At 38.9% G+C, this 24,482-nt stretch overlaps 1 protein-coding gene across 1 annotated transcript in view; it reads left to right on the plus strand.

Annotated features, from left to right (window-relative positions):
- The window catches only part of ADARB2 (adenosine deaminase RNA specific B2 (inactive)), a 311,538-nt gene that overhangs the window by 16,685 nt on the left and 270,371 nt on the right, over positions 1-24,482 (plus strand). The gene's annotated exons all lie outside the window — the stretch shown is intronic.

The following is a 24,482-nucleotide window of genomic DNA, read 5'->3' on the forward strand; positions in this document are numbered from 1 at the left end:
AAAAATGCACTTAATTGGTTTAGGTGCATATATAAGTTTAAAATAGTGAAAAACTAAAGTAGAATCTGCTATTCTTTGGTTTTTTTGTCACTCTGTCCTATTTTTAGTTTGGTTGCATGAAGGAGAACTTACCTTAGTTTGCATCTAGGTGCTGCAAAATGCAAAAAAAACCCACAGAATATAAGTTGAATTCCTATGAAAATATTTTGGCTGTCTCCTGTTTTCTGCCCTCTCCTTTGGCACTCTGGAGCCTCTAAGCCCAGCTGCTGGTGTGAGCCCTGGTCCAGCAGCACACGGGCATCACCTCCCTATCAGAGCATCTGCAGCTGGTGTTCACAGAGGTCATCCCTGCTAAAAATGTTCTGATGTGCAGCAAGGGCAGGGCCTGGCCTTCAGAGGAGCTTCCAGCTGGTGCCATCAGGCGGCAGTGAAGGGATTTTGGAGAAATTTGACCTGGCACAGCCGGGGTGGCAGAGATGGCTGAGCAAGCTGGCAAGCATTGGGAAGGAGCTGCAGCTGCCTGTGATACTGGAGCCCCTGCCAGTGTGGGAACCCAGGACACAGAATGAAAAAGTAGAATTTTGGGCTTTTTTAGAATGTGGTTCAGGAGGCAAGATGGAGGAATTTGGGTGTCTCTTGTCCTTCTTCTTGTCCTCCATCTTTCACTGTGATGGTGACAGTTTTTATTGGTTTAGAGACACACTAACATAGGTTTAACATAGGTAATAGGTATTGGGAATTAATAATGAATAAAGTGTGCATAGTTCATAGTATAAAATGTAAACACCGCCCTAGAGGGCAGACAGAATGCCATGATCCAACTTGCTGACAGAGTTTACCAGGTCAGAGAAAGAATGTTATAGATAAGAGAAAATGAACAACCTTGAGAAACAAAACCACTGCATCTGGACTTCTTCTTTGGCTGTGGGCTGGGAGGAAAAGACTTTTTACAATCTTGGGATCATCTTGACCACAGAACCCTGAGATGCCAACATCCTTGGGGACACAGGCAAGGATAGCTGGGTCAGCACCAGTGGCTGTGGACAAGGAGTTCAGAGGAACCTTGCTCACTGAAAACCCTGCCAGTGCCACTTAGAAACTGTCCAGCAGGATGCTGAACTCCAGTGAGGAGTGGAGTTTATTTGCTGTGGAAACACAGCCCCTGTTCCCCTTAGGGCTGGTTCAAGGGCAGGGGACAGTGTTCCCCTGCCTGCTGGTGCCCTGCTCTGCCCTCTCCAGTGTGGTGTGTGTTGTGTCTGCTTCCAGGTGTTGATGACCTGTCCTGAGAGTTTCTGGGGCTCATGCTGTGCTGGCAGACAGAAGGTGACCTCGCAGGCTGTACCAGGAGCTGCCCTTAGGTGTGCATGCCTCCCATGCAGAGGGGTGTCTGAACCCAGGTATTGCAGGGATGGGCCCTCAAGACCACACCAGAGCAGCCACAGGCTCTTGATGGAAGGTGCTCTGATCTTGTACATTGTCTGTGACCATGTGTTCTTACCAGGGAGATCCCTTCTGAGGAGCAGAGAAACAGGATTTTAGCGACCCCTCCCAAGGGCTGTCCCAGCAGCCCCACACTGGGAAGGCAGTCAAGTCTAAATGACTCTGACTGCCACTCCGAAAATTATAAAAAGTGTAGAATATTTGTATTGCCACCAAACAGGGATGGAATTATACATCACATAAAACCTAAAGTCATTATTTTCTTTAAAGAAATAATTAAGTCTCTTATTCTGTCAGCATACTCTGCAGACTAATGTAATCAATCCAATAACCACTGTCTTGAAAAAGAAAAGAAAATAAATATATAGAGTTTGGAAAGGATCTGTTTTATACTATTACATAAATAAGCAAAAATAAATGAGACATTTAGAAAATGCAAATCAAATCTCGTCTTTGTTTTTATCTATTATTATGGGAGCTTCCAGTAGGTAGGATTAGAAAATGATCATTGAGAAATATTGTTGGGATACTGAATATTTCAAGTCACTGAGGACTCTGTTTAAAATAAAACCATCAGCTATATCAATATATGAATGGCGAGGAATCAGATATTTCTGCTTCTGCAAAAAATTAATAATGTAAGTCATTAGCATTAGTGCAAGTTGCTTCTCTTTCTAATTTACAGGCACATATCTAGATTAACCGTAAAATATTCCTGGCTTTAGGACACACTGTCCTCCATTGAATGCTTAGCCTAGAAAGGTTATTAACATTGAATGGGGACTGTTCTCTCAGGAGAGCTGCAGATAAAATGACCAGGGAAAGAAATAGCACAACTTCTCAAATTAGCATAATTAGTAATTATCTCTTAATAGCCCCACTTGGCTTTGGAGACTTGGCACTTGAAATTCCGCTTAAAGTTCAGTGAGGAAAAACAAATTTCACGCTGAAATGTCTCAATAACACAGCTGAGTTGCTGAGGTAATCGTCTGGTTTAGGTAAAGGAAAGGAGATGAACATATGGATAGGAAAGATCTTTGCTGTAAGCACTGTGTTTGTGTTTGCATATGTAAAGCACTCCAGGCTTAATGGTACAATTGCCACTTTCTCTGGGGGGTGAGGGGAGGGCAGGAGGATGAGTGGGACTTTTCTCTCTTCTTTAGTGGAGAGAAACAGATGAAGATAATGAACTAAAATGAGAAAACCCCATTCATTTTACACTAGAATGGTGTAATTTCTTTTGCAATTCTAGCTGAAATAAAAAACCCAGAGACAGGCAAGCCAAGCAGTGCATAGAAAAGCAGCCTTTGTCGTACCAGTGGCAGAACTAAAACCTTTCAAATGGGGACAGTTTTCCAACATTTAACTCAAGGTAAAATTGGATGAATAAGCACAGGCAGCCTGGTAACCCTAATTTTTTTTCTTTCTGTGGCAATGAAACAGATGGCTCTCTTAAGATGCTTTTGGCTGGGAAAGAACAAAAGCAGAAGAGAAGTATTTACCATTTTTTACACACCTAAAGCCCAGTCCTCTTTATCCTCAGGCAGAAAGCAATTTATCCATCCATCCTGATGGAAACAAGCCTTTGTTATTAAGTAGGCACATTTTGATTTACATGTTGCACAGCTGGTTGGAAGCTTTCCACTAGGAAACACATACACAATTGATAAGCCTTCCTCAACTAGTTTGAAATAGAAAAATAAGTTATTTTACTCTGCCCTCTTTGGCAAAATGTTGGGTGCCAGTGCTTCAGCAGTGGATTTATTGCAGTGATGGATTGGGGAGCTTTGTTTTTAGTGTAGGTTTCGTGTTTTGGTCTGCTTTTTCGAGGGGAGGGGGGGGGGTTAGGTAGGGTATTTTTGGGGTTTTTTGGATTTTTTAAATGTTGGTTTGTATTTTGGGGGGTGGAGTGGGTGTATATACATACATATATATATGTGTGTGTATACATATATGTGTGTGTGTATGTGTAATTTATATATATATGGACATATAAAAGCATGTGTATTTTGAAGTGCCAGATTGTCATATCCCAAAGCTGCAGGGTGTCACAGCTTGCAGTGGTTCATGCCACACATGGCCCCTCCTGGGGTAGAGTCAGGTGCCTTCTAGAAGAGGCACTTTTTGTTCTGCCTGCAGAGTGAAGGACCCCTTGGCTGCAGGGAAATTACTCTTTTGGTACTGTGTCAACACATAAAATAGGGAAGATGAAGACAAACTAGTCAGAGGAGGTTGACAGCTGTTATAAAACTGATAGGCTGACACACTCATGGTCAGAGGAGGAAAGGGTTTGGCTTAGAAACTCTAATTAAGGTTGGCCAGGGTCCATTAGCTCATCTTCACTAGTAGCTTTGCAACCTCACACCCTATGTGTCACCCTTTTTATACAGGCTCTAGGTGAGAAATGTGATTAAGCAAGCTGCTATACTATATTTCCAAGGCCCAGTCTCTGAAAGCAATTCAAATGCCTCTATCAACCAACAAAATCCATTTCAAAATTCAGAAAGAGCATGAAAGCAAAGAGGGAGAAGGGAGAAAAGAAATGGAAGCAGATCAAAAGAGATGAAATGACATTTGAAAAGTATGGAAATGAGGAGAATATTGAAACTGAATTAATTGCAAAAACATCCTGAAAGATGCAGAAATCCAGCAGGTCTGATGTAAATATTTGCAGGCTGACAGAAAGCAGGGAGATGGGCCAGTATCATGATGAAACGAACACATTTCTCCCTGTTCCCCCCAACCAGTCCTACTCCCAGAGGTGCACTTGACAAATAAATTAAGCTCAAGCACCAACAGTGGAGAGAATGCAGAAGAATATTCTGATGGACACCTGAGATATCTCCTGATAGAGTGTACGTGGGCAGCTGCTGAGAAGAAAATGCTACAAAAGAAAAATACCCACTCCCTGACCAGCCTCTTTGTGGAGTGATTGATATATTTCTGCTTTCCTCCTTCCCTATAATACTGGGAATGTGAGCTGCTGCTTTGAGGCCAGAACTATTAAAAAATAATAATCTGTGAACACTAGCCTGACTTTCCCCCCCCCCCCCCCCCCCCCCCCCCCCAAACCATGTAGCTGTAGGTGTTGATTTTTCTTGATACCTCAGACTGGATTTTTTAGGGCAGATTTTTCAGAACAGGTCTTTTGTATTTTGCTCTTAAATTTCATCTTACAAACTACAGTAGTAGTTGGGTAGTTCCACATTTGTCTTGTTTGCTTGCAAAGCTCATTAGAAAGATGACTTTGCTAAATTCAGGAACCCCAAGCTTGATTTCTGGCTCTGCTGCTGTTGTTTGTGTGACTGTGGCAATCTGCTCACCTCCCCTCTGCACTGGGTCTGCCAGGACAGACAGAGTAGCTGCCATCACTGTTATTTCTAATCTCTTAGTGCTGTGAGCCCTTTAGGGACCATTAAATCATGCCTGAGATGATGTGATCCTGATCTGATTTGGGATCTCCTGGTTGCTGTTGTGAAAGAAATTGCAATATTCCTGTGGCATTAAGTGTTGCTTTTAGGCATTGTGGAAGCTGAGCGTGCAGCCTGCAGGTGAACATCCAAAGGCTGCTTCTGTGACATTAGGTCTTGTCAGACAGCAATTCATTGTTTGGCCTAACTCTGTGGTTCTTGCAAACCTTAGTGAGGTGGTTAAAGAGCATTTCTGTTCTGCTAAAACCAATGCTAGAGAGGAACGCTTAGCAGATCAGTCAGGATTGGACCTTTACAATTGGACAGCGTGAAGAAGAGAAGCAAGTAAAAATTACCTGAGCAGAAAAATGACTGAGGATGTTTCATTCTCTTAAAAAATGCCATTGCATTATACTGACTTCATAGGTAGCATTTAATAGTGTCAAGCTGGTGATCTGCTGCCTTGTTCCATTTTTTTCTTTCTCTTTCCAATTTTTGGAACCACATATTTTGGCTATTTCTTGAATTGCTGGTAATTCAGAACAGAGAATAAATAAGAACATACTGTGTATTATATTTGTATTGCTTTCAAACAGAGTTAAGCATAACCTGTATATATGGATCATGGCAAGAAATATCAGTAATTTTCAATGGAACAGTAAAATGGACAATCTATCAGGCCTATTCTCCTTCCCTTAATAAAAGTAGGTCAATGTAGGTTTTATGCTGTTCACATTAGTGTCATTCATTTTAGCTTTACTAATAAAAGTGAATGGTTGGTTGAGCATTACTGGAAGAGGATATCAAAAGAGAAATTAGAAAAAGAAAAATGGGTAAAGAAACATTACAGAAAGTAAAGCCCTACGTCATGAGGATATTCCTGTAAAATTTGTTAAATAACATCTACTCACACCCTGGTCTTGAAACTCCCATTTCTAAATGATTAAACTTCAAATGAACTGGAACATGCAAAAAAATATATCTTGTGTAGTTGTTTAGCTTTAGATCAACTATTAAACACTCAGGAGATGCTGACAGTGGGCTTCATGCAATCTTGTCGTGATTCCCATTTAACTCTTGAAGTATTTATCAGATAGTTGAGTATGCCATGATTTGTTCTGGCCTCTGCAGTTTTACTTTAGCTGTGACTTGCTGGTTTGGTTCCTATTAATTTCCATGGCCAGGTGCCTGCCTGAGGGAATCATTAGTGGCATGAGGAATGCTGGGTGGTGATTATAAGATAAAGACAGGGAGAATGTTATTTTATCTGCTGCTACCACCATAAGGCTGTTTATTGAAGAAGATCAAAGAAGTATGTAAACATATATACACATGTGCACACACATAAATCCCATTGCATTTCTTTAATTTGTCTTTTAAAGTTTTTTAATAATATTGCAATATTTAATGTAGTTATGAAACAATCATTTTAGTATTTCTCATACAGGGCCTTGGAAAGCAGTGAGTGAGAAGAGAAGGAATCAGGATTCTTTTTATTTGCTTTTCAGCTTTTATTTAAGGCATAGACTATGCTTTCATATCTTTCCTGAAAGAGTAAAAAGCTTTCAAAACCCTTCAGAAAGGATGAAAAAGTTGTTCAGCTTCACACAAAAAAAGCACACAGATTTCCTTCATATCCAGCATGTTAAGTCACTCATTTTTTTGTAGCCATTTCCTAATAATACTTGAAAGAGACCATTTTTATGTGTACTAAAACTGGTTCATGTTAAAATTCTGCATCTATCATTACAGCATTTGAGGAACCATTATTTTTAGTGCATTTGTTTTAGACTCTTGGGTTATAGTCTGGAATTGCTGCAGGATGTGGGAAGCCTTTTGGTGTCTTCCCTTCAATGCCCTTCTTTCATAAACCATTCTTTTCAAAAGAAAAAGAAAAAAAAAAGCACATCAGCAGTAACAGAATCAACTAACATAACAGGTTAGCATAAGAAGATTTAAGATATTTTACATACTTGACCTCTAAACACTGTTTCAAGACCTGGCTTAGATTCAGTTTGGATCCATGACATGACATACCTTAGGCTTTGCAATTTTTTTTGCTAAACTAAGAGGGAAAAAAAATCCCATTCTTTTACATTTAACAAAGTCGAATTCCCCATTGCATGCTGAGCTAAGGATATCTCTTCTCTGTCCCCAAGCAAAATACTGTAGTAGCATCTGGAAGCCTTATAATTAACAGAAAGTGGGAGAAATGAGTTATTTCAGGAGGTCATACTCTAGTAAGTGGAAAACGACGAGGCCCTCTGTGCATCTCACACAGTGCTAAATTCAATTCAGGTGCTCTAGGCTGTGAGTGGTCAGGAAACCAATGAGAACACTTCTCTTAGTCTGTCATTTGCTATGAAACACAGAAAGCCACTGTCAAAAAGAACGAGGGGCATAATTTCCTACAGGGCAGCTTTGTTGTAGAGTAAGACCAGTCCCTAGGTAGAAGTCATCAGTGGCTGACCTAAGACAGGGGTCAAGGTAGCACATGTACTTTATGTGAAGCACTGTGGAAAACAGAAATGATGTTTTACTTGTTGGAAGATGGCAAAATTTTGGATTAACTAGAGGATGACTAGGTTCTTTTGTAACATGGGAAAAAGTCTCTGTAGGAGTACAGAGTGGTATTAGACCCTATCGGTGGTACTATAGAAGGCATTTGAATTTATTTGACAATCAGTGAAATCAATAATTTTAATTTTACCCCTCAGTATGACATTCTATTCTAAAAATTATTTGAATTCAGTTTTGATAAGAAATTCCAAGCTTTTGCCCTCACTTCTGAAGGAATTGTTTTATTTTACACTCACATAGATTGTATCTTCAATTTGGGGTTGTTGGTAAAAAGAAACAGAGAATTCAGTAGAGTTCTTTTAATCTAGTCTCTCAGTTTAGTAAGTGAGCCATTCCTAAAATAACAATATTTATGCATGATTTCAAGGAGGTGCTCAACCACAGCCTGGTCTGCATCAAAAGAAGCATGGCAAGCTGGTCAAGGAAGGTGACTCTGCCCTTCTACTCTGCTTTCATGAGATCCCACCAGTAGTACTATGTTCAGCTCTGGAGCTCCAGCAAAAGTAACATGTGGACATGCTTGAGCAAATCCAGAAGAGGATCATGACCATGATCAGGGAGCTGGAGCACCTCCTGTGTAAGGACAGGCTGAGAGAGCTCGGATTTTTCATTTTCAGTCTGGAGAAGAGAAGGCTCCAAAGAGAGCTTATAGCAGCTTCCAGTACTTTAGAGGGAGCCTACAGAAAAGACAGGTAGGGATTCTTTATCAGGGTGATAGGATGAGGGATAACAATTTTAAACTGAGAGTGGATTCAGTTTAAATATTAGGGAAAAATTCTTCACTGTGGGAGTGGTGAGGCAGTGGAAAGGTTGCCCAGAGAAGCTGTGGCTGGCCCATCCCTGGAGCATTCCAGGCCAGGTTGGATGGGACTTTGAGCAACCTGGGATAGTGGAAGGTGTCCCCACCCATGGCAGGGGGATTGGAATGAGATGATCATTCATGTTCCCTGAAGCCCAAACCATCCTGTGATTGTGTGATTCATTCTTTGATTTGCCATTCAGTGTATCTCTCACATATCTTGTAGGATGCACAAAGTTGTACACCAGCATTACCACTTGCTCCAGGTTGGCAGCTGATGATGAATTCTAGCCTGAAGGCTGTGTGTAGCTTTTGCAGCACTGTCTGAACCATCTAAGGCATGATGCACTTGTGCCTACACAGCATAACTTCCAAATTGCACATACCTAAGGTTTGTCAACAGTATTTTAAATGTGTATTTATCCTGATCCCTTTAAAAATTTTGATAAGGAAATCTATTTCTCCAATAGTCAAGCTTTTGCTTGCCCCTGCCTTTCCCCCAGACATCTGTGGACATGCAAAGGATCCGGTGTCATAACAGAGATGAATCCTCCTTGCATACTTAACTTTTAAGCATAGCATTTCTCCCACTGACCCCAGATGGATTTGTGAGAGACTTTATGTGTTTTGAACATCTAGATTTGTTGTACGCCCTTTAAAAAACAGGGGACAATAAAGCCCCGGTTTTGGAAATAATAATTTTAAAAAAGCTTGAGAGACAGGATCAAAACCCAAAAGATGTCAGCCTAGATAATTATATTGAGCTTTTATAACCAACAGGTTGATGCAGTCACAGTGAAATGAATCAGAACAAATAGTAGTTCAGCTTGCTGTGGCATGAGCTGCCAGTTTTCCTTCTGTCTCCCAGAGAGGAAAGAGCTGTGATCTGCTTTAAATTCTGACATCTAGTAAAGTGTGGTGATGTATGATTCGGCACACAAGCTCGTACATTGCACAACAAAGTATGCCATTTATGGGGCTCTCTAAATATAGGGAAGCAGTTTATTTAAGTAATGCAGTAAATAACAGAGTAGATATTTTAGTTCAAGGGAATGTATAAGCCTTGAGGCTGAATTCAAGCAAGGACATTTTTATGTGGATACAGATCTTGGATTATTGAGACTATATGCCTACCTGTCTATAGTTTCTGTATTACCCAGTGATCATTACTGCCTGGCGCCTTGCAAGAAATGTTTGTAATTGGCTGGAGATGATGCAGGAAAAAAATAAAATTCATTTAGTTTGGCCTCAAAATTCTGAGCTTTCAATATGAGAAATTTCTTATGCAAATGTCACTGTGGTTTTGTGTTGTTCAAATTGGTGGAAGTTAGGAATTTCAGGATCACCAACACTTTTCCCTTTGAAATCTCAATTAATATTTTTTTTTTTTTTGCTCATTCCTTGGCCATAGGTTTTAGGACTAGGATTCAGATTCTTCAGTCCAGAGTAATACTTTCTGTGTTAGTTCAGATCTGGAGCCAGAGCTTAAACGTGTACAAGGTGGGCAGGAAATCTTCCCTTCCTGTATGTTTAAAGGAAGAAGGTTTTGGGAATGGCAAAACCAGAAGTTGCACTGAGCAGCTGTGTTCAGTGACCACTGGTGGGCATGAATCAGTTCAATCCTTTGGAACACGTATTATTTAATATATACTGTCTACCTTAAGCCAGTGTGCTCACTGAAAGGTAGGTACTTGCAATTATAATTTTCCTATAAGTTACCTTTGATAAAGGTATAATAATGATTAACATCTATAATTAACTGTTCAATTCTTTATTTAAGAGCAAAGCACACCCGAAATTCTGCATGTGGCACGCAAACGAAAAAATGTAATAGAGATCACATTCTGAACCCCTCTCCTTTTGCCTGCAAGCTGAAGCCAGCACGTGGGGACTGCTCAGGTTTGGTCTGGGATATTCACTCTCCTTGACCTTCCATGTCCCTGATGGGGGGGCATCCCTGTCCCCCCGTGTGGGACCCCAGATCCAGCACAGAGGCACAGGTGGAGGGCAAGGGGCAGCAGCATCCATTGGGAACTGCAGGATGCCCCACACTGGAGCAGTTCTGTCCTTCTGCCACAGAGACAGCCCCAGCCTTGGATGGGTTTCGTGGGCAGGGAAGACACCTGCTTCTCTTCCATTGTTCTTGGGACCATGAGGATTTAGGTGAGGAATCAATGGGATCACAGAGGAAAAGTAACCCCAGTGGGGTCAGTGGATTGTACTGATTTATGTCAGTGCTGCAGTTACCCAAAATGACGTAATTTTAAAAAAGAAGCTCTAACTCTCTAGTTTTACTATTAAGAGATTTCAACTTTTTTTACTTTACTTTACTATTTGACCACATTTTGCTATTATTTACTGTTATGCTACCATGTAGTAGGTTTGCATATATTCATAGGCACAATCCTATTTACTCTGGAAGTTACTGCTCTCATGATTCCTGTTATTTAATATCACAACATAGTGAGTGAGGAAAAATAATACATCTATTTCTCTTTTTTATAAAGCTCCAGAGTTTTACAATCCATCCAGCTGGCAAAGCCCAGAGAAGTCATTTTCCCATAGAGCACGAGCGGCTCAGAGTTTGCAGCTCACAGTGTCAGGGGACCTGGTCTCCTGTACATGACCCTGTATCCAATTATTTTTGTAACCTGGCTGCTTAGCGTTTCCATTGCTGATTACAAGTTCTCCATACCTTGAAATTATTTTTTAAAATCTGTTGGACTGGAATAAATGTTTTCTTATTGCCAAAAAATTTAGATGTGGAGAGTTGACTAAAACCAGCTGCATACATGCATCCATAGGTGCCATAATATGCTTTATTCTTACCTGGCTACATTCATAGACCTGTTAAAATAAATGGTACACTCTGAGTCTAAAATATGTACATTTCTAACAAGCTCAGTGTAGGACTGAGGTGAATGCAAACACTTCTAATGGCCACAGGCAATAAAAACACAGATTGTTTCCTGAGCACCTAGCTGGCCTTTGTGCTGCAGGTAGTGCTGCATGAAGCCCTGGAAAAGCAGCATCAAATAAACTAAAGGAAGTGATGGCACCTCTCAATGCCTTGCTGAGTTTCTCAGCAATTCCTGCACTGCCAGGGGCAGCGTGGTTGCCCCAGGTGATGGAGAAAAGGGAGAGAGGGTTGACACAGTGTTCTATCTCCACTTTATCCCGCTTTTTCAAAAGAAGCTGTAGGAAAAGCACAAGGTTGGAGAAAGGAAGTGCAGCCTTTGAGCTTTCCTTTACCTTGCCAGAACCATCATTAATAGCTGTGAGAAGTTCCAGTGTGTTGCAGTGAAGCAATGGAGGCACTTGGTGCATTAGCTGCAGACTCCCGTCGTAACCCAAACAACATTAACTTGCTTTGTTTCATATAAATGAGCTGCTCATCAGCTCTGTTATTACACAAACGTGTAGCAGCTGCACTGCAGAAACAGATTGCTGAGAAAGTGCTTCAATTCAACTCTGTTATGCAACCTTCCTATCATTTTGCTCAATTGATTGACTACAATTTTGCTATTAATTTAATTTCACTGTTGTCAAAGTCCTCATGTATTTTTTCACGTTTGCATCTTTTGGTCCTGGCTGTGTCTAATACACCCTTAAATCAATTATTTAAAGAACTCTGTTAAGCCTCAATAATTTATAATGTCATCACAGGCAGCAAGTATCCAGTAAAAACTATTTTAATAGGTATAAAACCTGCGAAGTGCAATGATATGACAACATGCCATTGTTTTTTCACTGATTCAGAATTTTATTTTCTACCATTTCTTGCTGTATTCAATAAAAACTTAAGCTAGCTTGTGAAAAGCTCAGAAAGCAGTAAATAAATAAATAAATAAATAAATAAATAATTAAGGCTTGAAGAATTTAGAGTTGGCATCTATGACTACAACAATTGTCAGTTATTGTGAAGTTTTTCTCTTAGGTCTGATGCCTTCTGGATGCATGCACTCAGCAGATGAAAAAACTTGTCTTTTTTATTTGGGAATGAAATGTGAGTCAGTTCTCTGCACACTTAATTCAAATTAATTCAGTCTTACAAAACCTGTCATACTGGTCATCACTAACTAGTATACGGCTGAGATAACTCTATTTCTTCTTTCCTACCAACTCTTTTCTGTTCCTAATGCCCATCAACCACACAAACACTTTTACATTAGACTATGCCATGATTCTTCTCCAGATTCACCAGGCTGTGTGTTGCATCTCCATTGTCCATCAAACCTCCTGGTACCTGGCTGTTCCCTAAAGGGCAGAGTGGTTTACTATTTATTTTATCCTACCAACAAATCTGAGTCTCAGAGCAACTTGATGTGCAGCATCAATGGGGGAGCATTAAGATCCTCATCTGAGATGCTGAGAAAGAGTCACAGAGGCAGAGCCCTCTGCAGGGAATGGAAGGATTGAGTTGCCTGTAGTGCCCTGGGAATGGGGGAGCTGGGCAGTCAGAAACTGATTTGTTGCCAAAATAAATGTGCCATTGTGCTACTTGTATAGTTCACCAGAACTTTGTCTGCTTGGAGGAAATGCTGAGACTCTTCTGGAAGTCACCACAGGCCAACTGTGGTGTAATAGCCCACATCATGGAATCATGGAATCGGGTTGGAAAACCCTTAAACATCACTGAGTTCAACTGTTAACCCAGCATTGCCAACCTAACGCGCCAAGTGATTGTGTGCACACCCTTCTGATGGCTCCATTTCTAGCAGGATGTAGTAAATGGCTAAAGAAAAGAACTTACAGCTTAATGCTCAGTTTCTAATGCATCAGAGTAAATGTATCTGTTTCACTTGTGCTTTTTCTGTTACAGCAGGGGATCTGTACTTTATTACTGATTTTACCTCATCCAGAGGTCCTTTATTAAGTAATATGAAGGATGTTTTTATATTGAATATGTCCTATTGAACATAATTAATGGACAGATAAGTTTGAAAGTGAGAATTTTTTCACTCTAGTTTTCTGATGGGGTATGCAGCAAAATTGTCCTGGATTTAGAAGATAATCTTGTTCTTACATCCTTCTTACCTTCTTTGGGGAAGAAGTTTTCCAGCTGTGAGTTTCCTAGTTCTCTAACAAGTCCATGAGCATTACAGCCATGGTCTGACTGTGCAAGACTTTGAACACAGGCCTAGCTTTTTTGTTTTGTGTTATTTAATGCCTATCATGACAGATTTCTTGCATTATAATACAATATAAATGATAATAATAAAGTATGAGGATTATTTCCTAAGTAAATCAGCAGGCAATCAGTTCTAATACTATACTGCTATTTGTTTAATTTGTTCTTTGTAGATAAAACCACAGGTGCTCTCTTTTTCATATGAAAGGTGACTTATCTATAAAACAAACAAGATGGGCACCAGCTGCCCAAATTCCTCTCTAATGCTATTCAAATAGTGAGCTTTGTGTTTCTAGGAGAAAATCCTTCCTTTTTAAGTCTATAAATGGCAGCATAAGTTCATTTAGTTGCACAATAAATGTTCTGCTTAGGGAAAAAAAAAAGTCATAATTACTGAATGGGATAAACAGAATATTTTTCATCAAACACCACTAACATGGGTCCTGCTATTAGGAAAGTGCTCATTTATGGTTTCAAGTGATGAAGGTGTAGATAAAACAGGAGCCGCTAAAGGGCCCAGAAGTGTATCTGAGCATTACTCACATTTCGTGTAAGGCATAAGCCCCTAATGTCCTCTCTTCTTATCCTGTGACCCCTATAAGAGTTCTGGAAACTGCTTCTAACTTCGTGGAGAGCACAGTTGTCCAGGGAAGTGCAAAAGGAGAAGTTTTGCAATAGAACTTTTAAAATGTTGGGACTTTCTCAAGGCATATAGGGATATCTTGGAAAGTTCACTCTCAGGTACTGTACTGTGTTACTTTAGCCTATGGGCCATACAGACAGCAAATGTTAGTTTTTCTCAACCAAAAAACTGTTTCTTTTTCTTTCTAGACTACTGAATCTTTCTCTTTCTTTCCCCTTTCTTGCTCTTTCTTGTCCCCTCCCCAGGCTAAGTAATAGGAGCAGATGAAATGCCGACAGAATGTCCATTGCAGAGGGCAATTTCCACTGATGGATGGTATGTCTATAACAGGTGGATCATCATTCTCACTTCTGTCTTTGAAATACATTAGTAACTATTAGTCAGTGTTATCACTGGACTTGCCTTTGCAGCAGCTGCTCTGCTCTGACTGCTCCACTTTGTCACTGTCTTTGCCCTTTTGCTTGCCCAGCATTTGACTTTACGGACATTGACCTGCCTTGGCCTCCCTCTTATTGGTATAAATTATGCCATTCTAATCCTCTGGCTTCTTTTCTCACTTCTACCACTTTTGTTCTTATTTAACTTAACATATTTCAATTTATCCAGGCACTTTTGGGTAGCCTGAATCCACTCTGTGTATTGAGCGCATCCAGACTGTGAGGGAGCTGAAACCTAAATTCTGAATCTTCTGGCTCTTCATATTAAATGCTGAGTATCTCTTTATCACCCTTGATGTGGTTGTGTGTTTCTTCCTAGAGGGCTCTTTGCTTTTTTACAGTGTGAAATGGTAATCAATAAGGAAGGAAAAGAAAAGGAGCTCAACAGATGTGGTAAAAAAGTTATCATCCAAATATATGAAATGAAAGCATTCAAAATCATCAGCTGTCTTCACTGGTTTCACTAGGCTTATCTAAAATATAAGTATGCAATATATAATACTCTAGAGTTTCATAAAGTGGGAATAACTGGGATCAGATATTTAGTAATGTTAGGTTCCTTAAAGTTTTGTACTTAGAACTTCAAGTGTACGTGAAAACCTTTTTCCCACCTTAACCAATAATAAAGATATAATAAGCATACAAAAATTTAAAGGTGAAATGAAATCATATTTCAAAGAAATATTGGTCATGATGGTAAAAAAGGGTTCTTAAAAAGCTCAGGGCATAAAATTCAACAGGAATCAGGATCCTCTTCTCCCCTCCTCGTCCTTGAGGCTTTTATGTTCCAGGAACTCTGGGATAGAAGCAATACAAGTTGTACCAAAAGGATGCAACATGCTAGACACTCCTTCTCTCTTTGGGTTTGTCTGTAGCCTGCACTCTTAAGTAAACAGCCAGACTACAAAGAATTAATCTTGGAGAGGTCACAAGTTCCCAAGCATTTGCCAATCAGCCTTTCAGTGTGGAGCACAGATTAAGCAACCACAATAGAGAGGGAGCCTGCTGAAATTGATCATTCAGCTGGGGAGAAATCATAATTAGCTTTCCTGTAAAGCAGCTCCATGGGAATGCAGCTTCTGAGCCTCCCTGAGCCTCCGACAGATCTCTTGGAATCTGGTTTACTTATTCCTTTCGAGATTCAACTCTTGTCTACTGCATTAGGAGCATGAGATGTGTGAGTCCGGGGTGCTGGCAGGCAGGGTTTGAAGGGTCACATTCTTGTGTAGTTACCATGCAAAGGCTCCGTCCAGTTTCCTTTTCCCAGGGGTAGCTCCATAGTGTGCAGTGACCAGCGAGGCAGGAAACCCCCAAGGGAACCCACAAAGAGCCCACTTTTAGCTTCTTACCTTCCCAAATATTTCCTAGCTGCTCTACACTGCTGCACTGTTCCTGAGCATGTATTTGTAACTGTAGTGGCTGCAGTAAGAAAATATCCTGACTCTCATTCCTGCACCAGTTACTGCCTTTGGTCCTGCTGGAATAAAAAAAATATTTCCTGCAAAGTCGCTTACACTTGCTGCTAACTTTATTGTAATAAACACTGACCTTTTAAACCACTAAGCCTATAGGAGGCTAAATTATAGAGTTTACCTCCCTAGATGCTCCTTAGCTGTCATAATGAAGGAAGTTTACAGTGGGAAAGTGAATGAAGCAAGCATGTTTCTAACCATATGGTAATTATCTGCTATCCGTGCCAAAGACATAAAGTGTTGTTTACTTGATGTGAAAAGAGCATCTGAGAAAGGATTCCCTGGAGAGGGAGTGAGGGAGATTTGGCACAGTGGCTGCTCTTCAGATGGCTTGTAATAGACCCTATAAATTTGGAATATGCTATTGTTAATCAGTGGGGATTGGAGTTGCTTGGCACGTAATTTTTTAGTTTTAAGGGGCAGGTAAGTGTCTTGACGAGCAGATTATTTTTTTTTAACTGTAATGGAATTACACAAATCTGTAATTGTTTATTGAGCTTTAAAAGTAAGAATAAAGAAAAAAATGTATAAAATTACATCCTTAGCTCTTTGCTGTCAGTAGCACATTAAATAAGAAGGGTTACTCTGGCAGTAGAGACCAATAAGTTATCGGCTGTGTTCACTCTCCTAAAAAGTATAATTTAGTTTGAGCTCCCTTTTCCTGTTTCCAGTACCAAACTATTATATTATTTGCTTATTAAAAGAAAAGGGGGGGGGGGGGAGGGGTGAGGGGCAGGGAGGAGAAAGGAGAATCTGTCCTAACTGCAACCATACATGATTACAAATCATTTAATTTTCAGTACATTAAGTTACCCAGAATAACTGCCAAGGCTCATTTGCACAAATGTACTTAAACTGCTTTAGCATTTTAATACTAGAAAAATAAGTTGTGAAAATCCAGCCAAATAATTTGCACTATAGAGGCAGAGTCTAATGCACACTTAGAATCCCTTCAATCTGCCCTGAAGTGCACAGATTGAGAGTCAGACATGTGAAAAACTTTTTTTTTTCTTTTTGAAAGAAAATTTTCTTTTTGTCCTAAGTGCCAGAGAAGGACTTTTTATTTCATTATTTTATTTTTTGATTGATGGTATTCAGCTTTAGTCATAAAATCAAACAATTTTTTCTGTACTGTGTGGCAGAAATATTCACTATATGATTAATGCTTATTTTTTTTATGAAATTTTCTTTGTATTCTGGTTATTTCAAAAGATTTCCAGGCTAAGCATGCCAAATTTAAGCAGTGAGACCCTCAGGTGGAGATTTCAGAGAGGTAAAATGAGAAGCTGAGTTGTATAGATAGGATAAGCTCAGAAATAAAGATATAGGAAATATCAAGAAACAGAATATAGAATATCCATGAAACTACATGAAGAAAATGGAGATAAGATCCTCAGAGTATGATCCCTGGAGAAGAAATGAATAAGCTGGACAAGAAGGGTTTAAGAGCAGAAATCTGGGGAAGCTATGGGAAGGTAGGATCATGTAACCTGCAGGTCCAAAGGCAGCAACAAGGAAAAGCACAGCCAAAATAAAAAACCTTTTTCACTCCATACTGTCCCTCGGCGTCTCTTGAAAATGTAGGATGTTTGCCTTAAAGTCCTTACTTGTATGAGAAGTTCTTTGATATCTGTCAGACTTCCAGTTGCGTTAGTCACTTGAGTAGGTATTTCAAGGAGCAAGTCCTCAAGGTATAAATTTTTCATGGCAATTTTTCAAACCAGGCTCTAAAGCCCAGTGCACATTTATGGTACCATTTAAATGAAAAACAATAATATATGATATAGCCTGAATATTATACTTAATGAGCTATATTTTCTTTTAAAATAAGGTTACAGACTATAACCAGAACATTATGCTGCCATAAATTTCATGAGACTTTTTTCTAAACACCTCAGTCTATAAAAGTCAATGACTCACAGAGTAGACATAATCTAAGGGAAACTTTGACCTTTTGCATAATAAGAAGCCTTCCAGCCTGTCGTGTCAATGCTCTGATTCCTCTGAGCGTACTCTGAAAGCATCAGTAAAATAATGGTTACGGCAATTTCCATCTGGAACTTGCATTTTAATAATTCTGTAATTATGCTTAAGCAGTAATCTCCTTTGTGCAATTCTTTTTTTTTTGTTGCATTGTTACTCAATGGCCCACATGATTATTCAGCCCTTAACCCACAGCAGCTCACCTCATAGGATCTGAGCAAGCAGGTTACAAGCCCTATGATGGAGATGCTGTTGTTTCTTATGGCAGTCAGAACAAACAGGATGTCTTTACCTAAATGTGAAAAGCGCCTGTTTCACTGATACACCTGGTTGTAGGTTATTTAAAGCTCACAATATTCAAAACCTCTTGGTTCTGCCTCCACATCAAACCCCTTCAGTTTTACACAGCTTCTATTCACAGCATTTTTGATCAGGTACACAGAGACTGAGGTCAGATTACCTTTCTTTTTTACTTGGAAAGAGAGATGAGATGTGCTTGTGCCTATTTCCCTCATCACTTTGCTCATGTCCAAGTTTTACTTGATACTTGCAAGAATACAATGCTTACTTCTCAGGTTTTTAATTTTTTAAATTTTTTATTCTTCTGCATTTCCTATACTGTAGAGTTTGTTCTGCTCTCAGGTGAAAATAATGTACATGGACTTCACCGAAACAGCTTTGGGGGATTTGATGTCTATGGATATGTTTATGTGATGGAGAAAGCAACCCTTTATTTCACTGGGAGTAATGGTGACAGAGGATCTGTGCTGATTTGCCAAATAATTTTACCCGTTAACTTTCCTAAGCTCAACAGTGATAAGCCAAAACTTCTCTGATACACAATAAACACTGGTAAAATCAGCTTTCAGTTAGTAACATGCCACTGCACAGGAACTGAAAATGAATTTTTGTGACTATTTTTGTTAAAGTCCTTGGGTTTCTTGAAAGTGCTTTGCGAGACCACACTGAATGCTCCCCTAAAAGGTCCTGTGTCCTTCATGATGGAGAGCATCCTGCTTTGATAAACATTTTTCTTATCAGGGATCTGCAAGGGATCTGATCAAAAGCCTATTAAATAAATAAGTTATGCAAAAATGTGGGTTAAGCCCTCCAAAATACTTATCAATCTATGATAATTCTATGAGTTAGGTGAGGAAAAAAGGTAAAGGATGAGCAAAGAAGGAGAAAGAAAGGAATTTAAAAATAGCTAAGTGGATTATTTTGAATGATCAGTCCCCTGTAAAAAAATCAGGATATTGTTTTTGCTACATTTTCTTGTTTTTCAGAAGAACTTATATTTGTACTAAACTTTTCTTCCTATGGGTTACATATTTTACTGTATTCATGGTTGTGTCCTTTCTTCAGCAAACAATATTTTTTAAACAGCAATAATGATCTTCTTTTCTGTAGAAAGGACACACAAACAACCCATTGTGAATATTTTTTTATTCTGCCTTATCTACTAAACCCATCATGGAACTGACCACAGTTCTACACAATCTTGTGGGTTCCTCTCTTTTGTATTGGGGTGGAAGAGAAGCCATGAACTAGAAAACTCCATGAGGAGGGAATGGAGACCTCAGGTAGCCTTTCTAATTGTTATGTTCTCAAATATCTGCATTTAGTTCACTGTAGATAAGCTGTGAACTCCAACCAGCAAATATCTGATGAGTTACATCAGCCTTCATAGTCTTGGCAGCTCTTGATGTGACTTGAGATGGGTTCAGTACTGGTCTATCTTGTGACCTGTGGGGGTTTGAGGGTGATAGAATAAAGCGGACAACTAAGAGCAGGGTTTATTACCTCTTCTAATTCTAAGATGCTGACCCTGAAGCCCTGGGAAAGCCTTGTCAGGTGTATTGTGGGACAGCAGGAGACTCATCAGGCTGTGTAACACTGGAGGTGTGACCTGCAGCAGGACATGCAGACTGCTCTCCTTTGCCTATGCAGGCAAGAATTGTCTCACCTGTGCTTTGAGCTTCATTCATCTATATTCTGCTTGTTAGTCTCCTGTGTTCTCCATTAATAATCTGATTTATTTGGTACTTTATGTTTACTGGCTTTGACTGGGTGCCTTTTTCTTAGCTTTTGATTTCAATCTATTATTTGATTCTTATGTTCAGTCCAAAATTCAAGATGGGATTTTACTCCTTGGATGCATACAATCAAACACAAATTCCTTGTTTCATGTATATTTCTAGTCTTTCTAGTCCCTTTAAATTCACTGCTACTTTCATTTTACTTGAAGTTAAGCGTGCAATTAATTACAAAAAGAGGAGGAAATTTAGCAATATGACTATTCAGTTATGTAAGAATTACTGTAATGTCCACTCTTTTTATTTTATAACGTTCTCAAAGAAATAATTTCTTTCTCTTATCATTAACATACCAATAACAGAAAGATTTTCTCTTTCCCCATATGCTCATCACTACTGCTTTTTCCAGTTTATTAATGAAAATTATTTTGACCTCTAAATGATGATGTACACAGGTTATTAACATTTATCTTTTAAAGTTATAACCTTCAGGTTTTGTACAGAACATCAAATAGGAAGGTGAAGAATGAATACAAAATGTTTAATTCTGCTTTCTGTGCAGAGGATTCAGGAAATTGGCAAAAAAATAATGGCAGGGGGTTTTATTTTATGCTTCAAGTGAATAAGTCTGACTTTGTGATGTTTGTGCTCTTCCTGTATAAAGACCAAGTGACTGAAAATACTGGATGGATTGATGGGGATTTATTTTGCAGTAGTACAAGTCTAGTGTGTTTTTTGAATGTGAATGTGATCTCATTGGCAGGGTTTGCACACAGATGTGTGGCATTAACACAGTGGATAATTGGATATTGCAAATGAATTATCTAAATGTGGTGACTAACAGGATAATGTCCCTAGTTGATGTATTCAACGCTCCTTTAATATTAAGATGAAGAAAAAAGTTATTAAGATAAAAAAAAAGAATAAATGGGCCTCTTTGCATTTGATTTTTTAATCAATAACAAACTATATTTTCATGATGTAATTAACTATATTTATGTGTACACATATATTCTTATATGTGGAATATATCCTCACAGCAATATGCATATGTGTATAGAGAGACATATGTTTGTAATATCTATATATTGTTTTAGTAGATATATGATGTATATATATGAAAATAAAAGATTCTACCAAAGGGCCTCAGCACATTAAGAAAATGTTGATTGTGTGTCACAATAACAGAGAAACTCCTGTTACATCTTTAAGACTTGTGAGGACAATGTTTAGATAAATAAATAAAAAAGCCAAAAAAGAGATGCAGCTATTAGGGACATTATACTTTATCAGAAATACAGATCAGTCATGAATGATGCACTGATCTTACCAGTTAAAAATCTAAACCTTTCTTCCACTTTTAAAATATTTAATAACCTTATTTATGTTCAATCATATTATGTAGTGGTCTGCCTTCATCAGTACTGTCCCTTGTTTCATACCAAACTATTTTTAATTTTTACTGTAAAATAATGATGTCTACTGTATTTGGCATTTTTCCAAGCTTTATTTTCTTCCCAGTTGAAATTAAATTAAAATATCACGGTGATTTATCCTTTTAGATCCTACTGAAAACAAAATCACTTTCCTCTCTGAATCTTTATTGGTAAAATATAATTCATTTTATTTCCTAAATGAGCCAAAGGTTCTGAAAGCATGATTACCATCTGCAAAAATGGTTAAAACATAGCATAGAATTATTCATATAGTGTAACCTGCATCCTATTTCTTACTTGTCTAATGTGCCTGCAATGATTATTTCTTGCTGTTATTCTGAGGGATGTTTTGGGTGTCAGATATCCTACAATACTTATAATATTTTTTTCGAAATTTAGTTCTGGAACCAGCTTGCTGTTTATCTCTGTAGGTAAAAAATTGCTGGGTCTTCATTATCCAAATGTAGAATTACTTTTCTTGTCACTATTATTGTCAACTGAAGTAATTTGTTTCCTAAAGGATATAACTGTGCTGCTGCTCCCTTAAAATATAGACATTCTGGGTAAAACTTAAGGCACATTTCTCTTTAATATATTTTTTAGCTACACAACACATTCAGTGATTTCATTTCAACCATCAGAATTTTGTTTATTTAAGCCAGGAAATAAATTGTATATTACCATGATCTTCTGTTGTTTGTGCTTTTAATGTAATTGTGGGAGTGCCTATTTAGTGTAGAATTTTAGATCATAACAGTGTCATCTGTGATAGCAAATTAAATTCTCCTTCACTTTTTAATGGATTAAAGTAGTGTTTTACAAAAGTGCTTTTCAAGTTGGCTTGCTAGGCTGTGCTTCAAATATAAATTCAGAAAAATAGATAACTTGCATTTCTATCATCTTGAAAATCATGCACAATACTGGGCATGAAGGTCACAACATTTTTAACTATTTGAATTCATAAGATGTTCAAAGCAGACTAAATCCATCAAAGGACTCGCTTCTGGCTGACTTATGTACACCAGATGGATGTACATGCTGTTGCATTAATTTTAATGGCTTTGCCTTAAAAGGTGTGTGTTTAGGTGTGCCAAAGACCTAACATTTGTATGCAGTGGGGAAAGAATAACATTTTACTTCTGGGGTGTCGTGGTTTAACCCCAGCCTGCAGCCAACCCCCTCACAGCTGCTGGCTCACTCCCACACCAGTGGGACTGGGGAGAGAATCAGGAGGGTAAAGGCTGGAAAACTCTTGGGTTGAGATAAGGACAATTAAATAGGGAAAGCAAAAGCTGCACATGCAAGTAAAGCAAAACAAGGAATTCATTCAGTGCTTCCCATGTGCAGGCAGGTGTTCAGCCAATCCCAGGAGAGCAGGGCCCCATCACATGCAGTGGTGACTTGTGAGGACAAACCCCATCACTCCAAACTTCACCACTTGCTCCTTCTTCTCCTACACTTTATATACTGAGCACGATGTCCCACGGGCTGGAATGTCCCTTTGGTCACTGGGGTCCCCTGTCCTGGATCTGTCTCCTCCCACCCTCCCAGGCCCCCCCAGCCTCCTGGCCACTGTGGCCGCATGAAAAACAGAAAAGGCCTTGGCTCAGTGTGAGCCCTGCTCAGCAATAACAAAAACAGCTCTGTGCTACCAACCCATGTTCAGCACAAATCCAAAACACAGCCCCACACCAGTTCCTGTAAGAAGATTAACTCTACCCCAGCCAAAACTTCTCCTCTTAGCCCCCACAAGGCAAGGGAATGGGGCAGAAAGTGTAATGAAAAGCTGCCAAGCACAAGAAGGGGGTTTTTAAGGCATGTGGGGCTGTAAAAAAATCGTGTGTTATTATGGGGATCATCTTTTGTAAGAAGCAGAATCTTCCAAAACAACTTTCCTTGGAGATTTTTAACACTAAGTTAATAACTGTCTGAATAATGACTGGATCCCTCCAAGTCAATGAAGGAAGTTTCTGACAGTACATGTATATGGTGCATGGTTTAAAATTATTTAAGACATTTAAGACATGACATAAAAAAATGGTTTTTCTTATTCGAGTGGATAAAGTTATTATTATGTATGTATGCTTACTGCTTACACAGTTAGCAATTACTAATGCTGATTCCATAAATAACCAAATTTTGTACTTCTCTTTGACATGAAAGTCAAATTACTTTCTTTACAAAAACTATAGCTGAACTCTAACCACAAAAAATATGGAATACAGGCCACTGCTGCTTCCTATTTACAACAGGATTACAGGTAGAGCACACTGAACATTTAAAACAATGCCGGGACACCTTTGTCCAGCCTGAGATTCTTGACAACAAGAAGTTTCTGTGGGCATCCTGCTTCTCCTGTACCAGCTCTCCCCACCTCTGTACTGTAAAGCCTTTGATTTTGCATTTTATTTTAGGAGGAGGAGTCTCTTTATGAGAAAAAGCACAACTACCAGAATCATTGCCATAATATAATACTTGTGAAAATATGCTGAAATTGGAAGTGGACAACATAATCTGATATATAGATATGTAAGTCAGGATCTGATTTACACTAATTTCTGGTTTGGTTGTTGACTGGTTTTGAACTTTTTTTTCCTTTTGCCTCTCTCACTTTGAGTCTACCCTGATTTTGCCATTACCTGCATGAGTAAAGGACTAGCTTTTTTTTTTGTCTTTGTACTTGTCCTTACACTGTCTGAAGCTCTTAGATGAAGCCATAATTGTAAAATGATAAAAAATGCCTGATAAAACTTAATGGGAAATGAAAACATGTTTTAATGTTGGAGTGGAAAGGAGAATAAGAATTTCAGGAAGCAAAACCTGATCAGAGTGATGAAATTTCATCTTCAATTATACCTGACATCACAACTGTGGGTATTCTCAGTTCAGTCAGAGAGAAAACGAAGGTTTTTAACCAGGCAGAAGCCTGGGAAACTGTTGAGAAAGAATATAAATAATTCTTTATCTCTCTTGTTGTTCACATTGTTTATAGATAAGTTCTGCCACTGTGCGTCATTCACTGCACACCAATGATGTGAGATGTTTTTACTTCAGGACCAATAGAATTGGTCTGGATGAAGCTCTCTATAAAAAGGGCAGTGTATTTGAAATAAAT

The sequence above is a fragment of the Lonchura striata genome, chromosome 1 (assembly GCF_046129695.1).
Source record: "Lonchura striata isolate bLonStr1 chromosome 1, bLonStr1.mat, whole genome shotgun sequence".
Classification (NCBI taxonomy): domain Eukaryota; kingdom Metazoa; phylum Chordata; class Aves; order Passeriformes; family Estrildidae; genus Lonchura; species Lonchura striata.